The following is a 12,784-nucleotide window of genomic DNA, read 5'->3' on the forward strand; positions in this document are numbered from 1 at the left end:
TAGCACAATTCTCTGCAACAGACAGAGGGTAAACCCGGCCCCGAGGAGGAATGGCTCTGGGTTGCAGGTCTATGGCACAATCGTAAGACCAGTGAGGAGGCAACGTACCGGCACGCACCTTGTCAAAAACGTCTAGGAACTCTTGGTACTCCTCTGGCAATTGAGATACTGAAGAAGTGCACAAGACTTTAACTGGTTTCTGAAGACAAGTGGAAATACATTGCGAAGACCACGACAAAATTTCGGACCTGCGCCAGTCCAGACTGGGATTGTGCTTTTGGAGCCAGGGATAACCCAGAACAACCGGGAAATGCGGAGAGTTTATCACCTGGAACTGGAAGGTTTCAAAATGGAGAGCCCCAACAGCCATGGACAATGGAGTGGTTTCGTGAGTAACAAGTGCGGGCTGAAGGGGCCTGCCATCAATGGCCTCAATAGCAAGTGGAACGGACCGAGGCAAAACAGGAATGGAGTGCTTCGATACAAAAGCACTGTCAATTAAATAGCCCGCAGCACCGGAGTCAACAAGAGCCTGGGTGACTATGGAGGAGTCCACCCAGGAAAGGACAACCGTGACCAAAGGTTTCTCCTTTAGCGGTACCGGGGACAAGGATAAACCACCTAAGGTCTGCCCCCGACAGGACCTTAGGTGTGAGCGTTTCCCGGCCGTGTAGGACAAGACTTCAAAAGGTGGCCCTGTAACCCACAAAAGGCCTTCTCTGCCGCGGAGAGATGTGTGAATCCCAACTGCATCGGCTCAGCAGTACCTGGTGACTCGGGACCAGGAGGCATGAGAGGAGAAGGAGGCATGGATGGGAACAAACACGTAGGAGACAACGGTACAGGAGGCTTCCGCAAGCGCTCCTTGAAAGAAGGCCTCTCACTTAGTCTGATGTCAGTTAGGATCAAAAAAGACACCAACGCCTCGAGATCCTCTGGTAAATCTCTGGCAGCAACTTTGTCTTTAATCGCATCAGAGAGCCCATGAAAGAAGGCGGCAACAAGGGCTTCATTGTTCCAGCCTACCTCTGCTGCAAGCGTACGGAACTCAATGGCATACTGAGCAACCAATCTTGTACCTTGCTGAATGGACATGAGTAGTTTAGCAGCAGAGGAAGAGCGAGCTGGAACATCAAATACCCTTCGAAAGGAGGCCACAAATTCAGGGTAATTTGAAATAATAGGTTTATTAGTCTCCCACAAGGGATTAGCCCAGGCAAGAGCTGTGTCAGAGAGTAACGAGATGAGAAATCCCACCTTAGCTCTGTCAGAGAGAAATGCCTGAGGTAACATCTCAAAGTGCCCACCTGGTTCAAAAACCCTCTGCACTGATTAGGATCGCCTCCATATCGCTGAGGTAGAGGTGAGGAACCGGACATGCTCCTGGTAGGCATAGGTGCAGCAGCGGAAACAGGAGCAGCCATAACTTGCGGGACACTTTGGTCCAAATGTGCAGTGCGAGTCAACAGGGTTTGCAGGTTTAGTGCAAATTGATCCAAGTGGTGATCCTGTTCATCCATCCTGGAAATTATGGCAGGTAAAAGTGGATTATTAGCACCATCAGGATTCATGGTCCTTGCATAATGTCAGGGTGCCAGGAATCAGACTGAGACGAGAAGTGCAAAAATAATCACACTTTTATTAATAGCAAAAAATAATAAAAAGTCCATAAGTCAAATAACAAGCCAGGAATCAAAACCAGAGCTGGTAGTCAGACAAGCCGAGTCAGGAGCCAAAGCAAGTAGTCAGACGAGCCGGAATCAGGAACAAGGAGAACAGCAGTGTCCGGAACAAGCCAGGGATCAGGAACCAGGAAGGACGTCAGACAGCCAGGTAATACACAGGAGCTCTCACAAACAGGTCTGAGACAACGCAAGGACAAAGCATACTGAACAGAGGCCCTTTAAAGGACCAGTCAACACATTAGATTTGCATAATCAACAAATGCAAGATAACAAGACAATGCAATAGCACTAAGTCTGAACTTCAAATGAGTAGTAGATTTTTTTATAACTAATTTCAAAGTTATGTATATTTCCACTCCCCTTGTACCATGTGATAGCAATCAGCCAATCACAAATGCATATACGTATAGTCTGTGAATTCTTGCACATGCTCAGTAGAATCTGGTGACTCAAAAATTGTAAATTTAAAAGACTGTGCACATTTTTTTTAATGGAAATAAATTGGAAAGTTGTTTAAAATTGCATGCTGTATCTGTATCATGAAAATTTAATTTAACCTGAGTGTCCCTTTAAATAATAAGTGATGACCTCACAATTCTGAGTCTGCATCCTTTCTCACATGGATGATGTAAACCAGTCTGGCCATAAAAGGAAGTGCAGGAAGTGAGCAGCATCCCCCACAATGCACCAAGTTAGGAAGAGAGGTGAGGAAAATGGCTGCCAGCAGCACATGGCAAACAAGTCAGGAAAAAACCCTAACAAGAATGATGCAATAAATCAGCATTTTGCGACCTCACAAGCCTAATTTTCCCTGCGAAAATTAATGAAAAAGCAGTCAATTTGAAGAAAAGACTATACCCCAGGTAAGAAAAAATAACTTCCTAAATATTTTCCCAATTTTGAAACAGAGTCTGCAAAAGGAAATATACATAAACCTGACTCATGGCAAATATAAGTACAATACATATATTTAAAACTTTATATTAATGCATAAAGTGCCAAGCCATAGCTGAGAGTGTCTTAACCCCTTAATGACCACAGCACTTTTCCATTTTCTGTCCGTTTGGGACCAAGGCTATTTTTACATTTTTGCGGTGTTTGTGTTTAGCTGTAATTTTCCTCTTACTCATTTACTGTACCCACACATATTATATACCGTTTTTCTCGCCATTAAATGGACTTTCAAAATATACCATTATTTTCATCATATCTTATAATTTACTATAAAAAATATTATAAAATATGAGGAAAAAATGGAAAAAAACACACTTTTTCTAACTTTGACCCCCAAAATCTGTTACACATCTACAACCACCAAAAAACACCCATGCTAAATAGTTTCTAAATTTTGTCCTGAGTTTAGAAATACCCAATGTTTACATGTTCTTTGCTTTTTTTGCAAGTTATAGGGCCATAAATACAAGTAGCACTTTGCCATTTCCAAACCACTTTGTTTCAAAATTAGCACTAGTTACATTGGGACACTAATATCTTTCAGGAATCCCTGAATATCCATTGACATGTATATATTTTTTTTTAGAAGACATCCCAAAGTATTGATCTAGGCCCATTTTGGTATATTTCATGCCACCATTTCACCGCCGAATGCGATTAAATAAAAAAAAATTTTTTACTTTTTCACAAATTTTTTCACAAACTTTAGGTTTCTCACTGAAATTATTTACAAACAACTCATGAAATTATGGAATAAATGGTTGTAAATGCTTCTCTGGGATCCCCTTTGTTCATAAATAGCAGACATATATGGCTTTGGCTTTGCTTTTTGGTAATTAGAAGGCTGCTAAATGCCACTGCGCACCACACGTGTATTATGCCCAGCAGTGAATGGGTTAATTAGTGAGCATGTAGGGAGCTTCTAGGGTTAATTTTAGCTCTAGTGTAGTGTAGTAGACAACCCCAAGTATTGATCTAGGCCCATTTTGGTATATTTCATGCCACCATTTCACCGCCAAAAGCAATCAAATAAAAAAAATTGTTCACTTTTTCAAACTTTAGGTTTCTCACTAAAATTATTTACAAACAGCTTGTGCAATTATGGCACAAATGGTTTTAAATGCTTCTCTGGGATCCCCTTTGTTCAGAAATAGCAGACATATATGGCTTTGGCGTTGCTTTTTGGTAATTATAAGGCCGCTAAATGCTGCTGCGCATCACATGTGTATTATGGCCAGCAGTGAAGGGGTTAATTAGGTAGTTTGTAGGGAGCTTGCAGGGTTAATTTTAGCTTTAGTGTAGAGATCAGACTCCCACCTGACACATCCCACCCCCTGATCCCTCCCAAACAGCTCTCTTCCCTCCCCCACCCCACAATTGTCCCCGCCATCTTAAGTACTGGCAGAAAGTCTGCCAGTACTAAAATAAAAGGTATTAAAAAAAATATATATTTTTTTTAGCATATTTACATATGCTGCTATGTAGGGTCCCCCCTTAGCCCCCAACCTCCCTGATCCCCCCAAAATAGCTCCCTAACCCTCCCCCTCTGCCTTATTGGGGCCATCTTGGGTACTGGCAGCTGTCTGCCAGTACCCAGTTTGCAAATAAAAATGTTTTTTTTATTATTTTTTTTTATTTGTTTCTGTAGTGTAGCTTCCCCCCCACAGTCCAATACCCCACAAGCCAAACCGATCAACAAATAAATATATAAACCCCTTTGATCCCCACTTCTAAGAAAAAACTTTCTGTAGCGTAGTGGTTCCCACCCGCTCCCTCCCCGTGCACGCGCCCGCCCGGCCTCCCCGTGCACGTGCGCGCGTCCGTGCGCGTCCCCCCGGTCGTCCCCGCCCCCGATCCCGCCCCCCTCCGCATCACAAAGGCCATCGATGGCCGCCACCCACCTCCCACACCGGCTCCCACCCACCAACGAACATAGCCGTTAATGTCCGGTGCAGAGAGGGCCACAGAGTGGCTCTCTCTGCACCGGATGGCTAAAAATGGTTATTGCAGGATGCCTCGATATCGAGGCATCACTGCAATAACCGGAAAGCAGCTGGAAGCGAGCAGGATCGCTTCCAGCTGCTTTCCACACCGAGGACGTGCAGGGTACGTCCTCAGGCGTTAACTGCCTTTTTTTTTGAGGACGTACCCTGCACGTCCTCGGTCATTAAGGGGTTAAGTAAAGAAAACTTACTTACCGAAAGACACCCATCCACATATAGCAGATAGCCAAATCAGTACTGAAACAGTTATCAGTAGAGGTAATGGAATATGAAAGTATATAGTCGATCTGAAAAGGGAGGTAGGAGATGAATCTCTACGACCGATAACAGAGAACCTATGAAAAGATTTCCCATGAGAAAAACCATTGAATCAATAGGTGATACTCCCTTCACATCCCTCTGACAAACACTGTACTCTGAGAGGAATCGGGCTTCAAAATGCTGAGAAGCACATATCACAGAAGAAAATCAAGCACAAACTTACTTCACCACCTCCATAGGAGGCAAAGTTTGTAAAACTGAATTGTGGGTGTGGTGAGGGGTGTACTTATAGGCATTTCGAGGTTTGGGAAAGTTTGCCCCTCCTGGTAGGATTGTATATCCCATACGTCACTAGCTCATGGACTCTTGCCAATTACATGAAAGAAAAAAAAAACATTCATCAAACTAAAACTATAGATGCCCTACAACTATAATATATTTATTTAATTTTTTCATCTTTTTCCAAGGAATGAGATGAAAGAATAATGTCCAAACACTTTTCTGATATGTTTCACTGGTTGCTCTGGAGTCTGGACAATAATGTCAGCACTGTAAGAATTTCCTGATTCTCTGGATTTTATAAACTAAACAGAACATTGCAGCTTAATACATTTTCGCCAAAATTGTAGATGCAATCACAGCTTACTGTATGAGACCTTGTAGTTCAGGCTCACCCCTTCAACCACACGTTTAAGAAGCAGTTCCATCTTTTTATTCTCAGAGGTGTTGGAAGTAAATGCCCAAAACTCGCTCATTCAGGGTAATTGACAGGTTGTGCTCTCTTTCAGTTGGTTGCAAAAGAGCAAAGGGTAGATTGCACAAGAGAGTTCTTGTGCAATCTTAAATCAGACACAGCATGAGAACCTAGCGCAGCAAAGGGGGTAAGATCTTAAATATATATGAATAGATACATATATATTTATGTGTTTATATGTGTATATACACATATTGACACAAATATATATGTATATACTTATATTTTTACAGGGAACAGACAGTTCCCCATAGACCGCAATGTAATGGCACTTTTCAGTGCTTTTTTTCGAACACCCCACACCACCAACTTTAACCCCTCATAACTGCTTAATGCAGTTATTTTGATAAAAAATAAAAATGCTACTATTGTTTATTTAATAAAACCAAAACTACACTTCCTTTTGGGGGCAATTGGGGCACATTTATAAAATTAACCAGAGATATGATCTCTGGTTAATTTTCAAAGTGTTATTTGCTACCACAAGCTCTTAGTAGCAATAAATGCCACTTGTAATGGCTGGTTATTTATTGCACACCCGTAAATGGACGAATTGCCCTTTACAGGCACAAGATAAATTAGTGCTCTACTTGTAATCTAGCCCAAAGTTTAGAGTAGCCTATCACAAGGATTGTAGATGCCACAGTGAGATAAGGATTTATTTTGTTGGTTAGGAAGAAGAGGAAGTATCAAGGGAAAGGTGGTAGGGATCTCAATGGGTGAGTTTTCAAAGAGCACCTGAAACTATACAATAATAGAAACAGTCTGAAAGAGTCATGTAATAATGATACAAGTAGACAAACATATGTCAGAAAATGAAGAAACTGGTTCAGGTTGTATTTGGAGATAAGGGAACAAATATAGTTGGATGTGAGGTTTGTAGGTTAGGGTCAATATTTTGAACCATATTCTAGAATCTAGAGTACCTGGAGAGTCAGTGTAAAGACTAGTAGTGATAGGAAACTGATTTTCTCCACTGAAATTCTGAAGCTGTTGAACATACATGTAATCATTAAATGTTACAGCCATTATCCTCTAGGCTAATATTACGTTACGTAATTAAATTAAGTTTACATTATTTACACTTCTGCCAAGTTAATAACTATAATCCAATACTGGCCCTAATGGATACAGGAAAGTTTCCATATCAGTGTCTATATCTCTTCATACTGAGAAAGAGGGTTGTATCCATTGGATTGAATATCTTTAGATAGAGAGTAATTGGGACACAAACCAAATGAAGTCTCCACTTTGTTAGGTTACCGTATGGACAATGTGTGTATTTAATTCAACACAGTGTTTTACTAGGCCTCATCACTGACTTCCCAGTATACTTAGACCAAAACTACTCACATTTACAAGAGGTGGTATGTCTGGCCCCATGACAAATACTCCAGAATACCCCCCAAAAAGGGCAGCAATGTGCCTGTCTGTTAACACCAGGATATGTATCAAGGTATCTGTTATGTCAACATACCACCCCATTTAATAGAATACCGAATAATCCTGATGTGTATTTAACCCTTTCGGTATTAGAATATCAAGCCGATGAACTATGTCTTAATAATTCAATATATTTATCTCCTCATTGGGGTGACCCTATCAGTTAGCATGGAATTTATCATTGCCACTGTGTGATGATTTTTGATGAAACTTCTCACCTCTGGTTGATCTAAATGCTCTTCCCTTAGGGCCGTCCATATGGAGCTTTTTATGATTCACCAACCTCTCTTTGAACATAGTGCTTGTCTAACATAATGTGATGTACATGTGAGTCTATGGCGGATCTTATATGTTTGAGATTTGTGGGTATGATGAAACATGGGTCTGGTTAGCAGTGCGTTACATATCACATAATTGCCACATCTAAAACAGCCCACTATTGCCTTTAGTAGCCAAAATTGCCTCTCAATCTTTAAGTAGATAGGTTTTCAGCATCAAAATATCCCTTACAGAGTGCAAGCTGCAGGGCTATGCTTATACTCCTTATCCTATAATATAAAAGGTCAAGTATGTTTGTCCAGTGCAGTCATGCACAGTAGAGACTGCGCAAGGTCAAACTTACCTGGTCTTAACCACAGGCACGAGATAGCTTCAGGAAGCTTGAGCACTCTCAGCTCTTAAGTTACAGCCAAGAGCTGGAGCTTCAGGAATCTGCCACATATGGAGCCAGTGCAGAATCAGTGCTCCGCCTCCATATGAGGGCAAATGCCTGATCGTTACAGGCGGTGACACAGTCTGTATCAATTTTCTGCTGGTGCCGGTTGGAGGTGTAGGCAGGTTGGCGGCTCAGCAGTGGAGGGGGGAAGGAAGGGAGTTGGAGGGCCCTACGCTACATAAATTATTTTTTAAAGGATCAGGGAGGGATGGGGCAGCTACACTACAGAAAAGGAGTTTGGTGTGCGGTAAATGGTGATTGTGGGAGGTGGGGGGGAGGTGGTGGGACCACTACACTACAGAAAAAAATAAAATTAAAATAAATTAAAAAAAAGGGGGTTTATAGGTACTGGCAGACAGCAGCAATAGTTAGAGATTGAAGGGTTAGGGGGATCCTACACTGCAAAAAAAAATAAAGCGATAGAGGGATAGAGATGGAGATGGATAGAGGGATAGGGAGATAAAGGGATAGATGGATAGAGGGGGTTAGAGATAAAGGGAAAGGTATAGGTATATTTCTTTCCTTAAACATTTTGGCCCATGTGCACGGGCTTTAACACTAGTCTTCAATAAAACAACAGTAGCAGCAGCACTGCATCCATTCATTCGTTTATTTAATCAGCATAAAAGCGGGAAAAAAAACAACGTTTTGGTCTATACAACCTTAATTTTGTTGTATAATACAACATTGTGCACGTCTCCTTTTAAACATGTTATGGGAGGGGCAAACAATACTCCTTACAGGTATTAACCCTTTCATGGTACACAATATTTATTCACATATGTAAATCAATCCCTAGTGTACAAACCAATCTTAACCTACCAAAACATACATATTCAGTTCAGCAACATATCAGAGAAACAGCTATACACAGAAACATTAGTAATAACGATTCCAATCAATCTCCATATTCATGCCCCTGGGTTATAGAGACTTCAACTTAAAGATCCAGTAAGTTTCTCTATGTTTCAACAGTTTATTATCTGATTATTGAACACATTTAGAAGCCTAGACAATTAGGGATGGGCGAATGTGCAAATTTTCGAATTTCGAATGTAGAACGAATGTTATTACCGAAATTCGAATTCTAAATTTGAATGTCGATAAGAACGAATATTCTTAAAAATTTGAAAATCGAATGTTATTTACAGTTTTCGAATGTCACTTTCGAATTCGAATATAAATTCGAATTTTTCGAATATGAATATAAATTCGAATTTTTCGAATTCGAATATTACATAATTTGAATATTACATTTAAAAGCATTAGAAATACTATTACAATCTAAATTCGAATTTTTCGAATACACGTATTGCATAATTCGAATATTACATTTAAAGAAAAAGCATTAGAAATACTATTACAATCTAAATTCAAATTTTTCGAATTCGAATACACGTATTGCATAATTCGAATATTACATTTAAAGAAAAAGCATTAGAAATACTATTACAATCTAAATTCGAATTTTTCGAATTCGAATATTGCATAATTCGAATATTACATTTAAAGAAAAAGCATTAGAAATACTATTACAATCTAAATTCGAATTTTTTGAATTCGAATACACGTATTGCATAATTTGAATATTACATTTAAAGAAAAAGCATTAGAAATACTATTACAATCTAAATTCGAATTTTTCGAATTCGAATATTGCATAATTCGAATATTATATTTAAAGAAAAAGCATTAGAAATACTATTACAATCTAAATTCGAATTTTTCGAATTCGAATATTGCATAATTCGAATATTATATTTAAAGAAAAAGCATTAGAAATACTATTACAATCTAAATTCGAATTTTTCGAATTCGAATATTGCATAATTCGAATATTACATTTAAAGAAAAAGCATTAGAAATACTATTACAATCTAAATTCGAATTTTTCGAATATTGCATAATTCGAATATTACATTTAAAGAAAAAGCATTAGAAATACTATTACAATCTAAATTCAAATTTTTCGAATTCGAATATTTTCGAATGTAATCGTAAAATTCGAAACCGAACATTCGAAAATCGAATGTTAGAAAGTTATGTAAACATTCGAAATTCGATTCAAACGAATGTGTTAAAATTCCTGCCGTTTTTCGAATGTTGCGAAACATTCGCCCATCCCTATAGACAATGTGGTGATAGGGTTAAACTGCTGAAAAGTAGAGTAACTTACTGGACGTCCAAGCGGGGTTTTTATGGTGTTTTTTTAAGATCCTTGTGGATCTTGGGGACTGTGTAAATTATAGGGTACCTAGAATTTTCAACACTTAAAGGGACATAAAGCACAAATTTTTTTCTTTCACGATTCAGATAGAAGATATAATTTTAAACAACTTTCCAATATTCTCCAGTTATCAATTTACATACATAGGTATCCCTTCAACAAAGAATAACATGAGAACAAAGCAAATTTGATAATAGAGAATACAATTTTTGAAAAGTTTCCAATTTATTTCTATCTGAATAATGAATGACATTTTTTGGGTTTAATGTCCCTTTAAGAATTTTAAAACTGACATCAAAATAACCCATCTGTAGGGCCTTCACCAATAGATTATCCAAGGCCCTCTTGTCTGACTTGTAGATTTTTTTGCCAATATTTTGTAAGTGATGCAATCCTCTAACTGGCTCAGTAATACCTCCCTATAGTATGTGTATTCTAAAATAAGTATAGCTCCGCCCCTATCTGCAGGACATAACTATAGTATCATCATTGGGAAGTTGGTTTACAATGTTTCTATGGTTTCTCATATTTCTCCACTATTTGACGTGCACAATCTGAAATATATGTTTTTATGTTTGGATGAGTATTGTGCAGAGGCAGCTCTACCATTAGGCGGTCATCTAAGGCCTCAACGATGGATGGGCCCCTCACAGGGGCATAGAAAAAAACTATTTCTCACAGTAGTTAGTGGCATAGTAGCACAGCCAACTGACTTCTTCCAAGCACAGCCATTATAGTCTAATATCTCAGACATGAGCAGAATGTAGGGACTCCTGCCGCAATAAGTCATTTGTTCAATGAATGCAGAGTCTGGTTTGACCTCAGTCCAGCTGTGTGTGTTTTGTAGGAACTGCTGACAGCAGTGGAGCAATATGGACTCTGTCTCCAACTAATCTTTTAGCAGCATGCTTGGTAGTAAAGCTCAGCACATTTTGCCATACTTCTCTCCCATGCAGCAAAAGAGCACTAGAGGACAGTATGATAAAATGTTCACTGCTGGGGTTAGCTGCCCGTGACACTGGGGACAGCACAGCTTCCTGTGAGTGCCAGTAAGCACCCAGGGCTGAGCATGTTGCAGGGTCATGGGATGCATATCCAGTCAGAGTGCAGTCCCCTTCCGTGTTTTGTATATGTCTAGGGTGATTACATAAGCCTGTGCACCCTTCACATGTTCCCAGTTTGTTGGATTGAGAGCTTGGATTGTGTGGCTGTTTTAGGGACCCAAGTTTTGGAAGGGACCTAGACGAGGTACCTGGGCTTGTCCCATTTGGCCAGATGCGGTAACTAACCCTTCCATTTTTGCTTTTAATCTTAGCCGAGCTGGACTTTCTCTAAATGTTCCCTCTGTCAGGTATAGCTTTAGCTGAGCTACTGGCAGTTCTGTGTGAGGCTATGAGCTCTTCCCTTGCATAGGCAACTTGTTAGTAACAGCCACACTGAGCAGGTACAGGCTGTGTTTGGATATATTAACCCCCTCAATACCAGAAACACTGAAGCAATAGCATCTGTTGCTTGTGATGGCTGACAAATACAAGTAGTTCTAGTTTGCATTGAAATGCTATTTTAAAAAAAACCTTGGTTTGTGAATTCCCTGTATTTTTATATACATTTTTAAAGGTGACAGATTGATTTCACATTTAGGATCCAGTAAGAATTTATAACTAGCCACATTCTTCTTAGGACCCACATAAGGCGGGGCCGAGAATAACCTTTGAAGTTCAATCAAGATTGATGAGATAGATTTATAGATAAAGGATATCCTCTAGACCTCAACAGGTGTTTTCTACAGGTCAAATTAAGGAATAGAGAGGACCTGTTGAGTACTAAGAGTAATAAATCTAAAAACAAACTATTAAAGATTTAGCTTTAAAATTTATAAACACAGTATACTAGCAACCATAGATCTGTCAAGGAAGCCCTTGACAAATATTGGTTAATTCTACTAAAGGATCCAACATTCAAAGAAAATCTAAGGGACACACCATTATGCACATTCAGAAGAGCTCCAACGCTCAAAAATAAGCTAGTACCTAGTAAAATAGTAAGAAAAAAAAAAATCTTTTGGGAATTCTTGTGAAACCTGTTTTTAAATAAGGGCACCTTCCAACGTGGAAATAAATTGTGTGGTCTTTGCAAGCATATAACACCTGGTACTGAGTTTCAAATCTAATGTGACTAGAGAGCTTTGATATCACGTCTAACTCATCTTTTGTGGTTTATATTCTAGAATGTAATTGTGGGCTGCAGTATACAGGTAGAACCACTAGACCCATAAAAAATATGGGGAGAACAGATTAGAAATGTTAAAAAAAAGCCTTCCTTAAACATAGTGTTCCCAGACAGGTGGTATGCTATCATGCCTCTGAGACAGACCCTCAAAATCACACCCATTAAATGTATCCCTAGGTCTTGGGGTGTGAATAGATACACAAGGCTTAGACAAAGAAACATATTGGATTTGAAAATTGCATACATTGTCCCCATATGGTTTAAATGAGAATGTCGACCGGGCAGCTTTTAATAATTTAAACATTGTGCTTTCTGTATAGTATACTATACAGAGAGCATACATGTCAATATGTATTTGTGTATGCAAATTGTTAATGTGCTCTTCATGGTATTTGCAATGAATGTCGTATGCAAATTGGACCCTCTTCAGTTTTAGTGCCACTGATGTGGAAATTAACATTCCGAATCAATTGAATTTGAGAACCAGTAACATTGTAGATTTTAGTATAGTTA

At 39.2% G+C, this 12,784-nt stretch overlaps 1 protein-coding gene across 1 annotated transcript in view; it reads left to right on the forward strand.

The window, feature by feature from the left end:
- Window positions 1–2,479: 2,479 nt before the first annotated feature.
- LOC128662407 (platelet-derived growth factor receptor-like protein) overlaps window positions 2,480–12,784 on the forward strand; it is a 101,225-nt gene continuing 90,920 nt past the window's right edge. The window contains exon 1 of the mRNA XM_053716196.1: window positions 2,480–2,548. The gene's annotated coding sequence lies outside the window, so the exon portion shown is untranslated. The remainder of the gene's footprint in view (window positions 2,549–12,784) is intronic.

The sequence above is a fragment of the Bombina bombina genome, chromosome 6 (assembly GCF_027579735.1).
Source record: "Bombina bombina isolate aBomBom1 chromosome 6, aBomBom1.pri, whole genome shotgun sequence".
NCBI lineage: Eukaryota > Metazoa > Chordata > Amphibia > Anura > Bombinatoridae > Bombina > Bombina bombina.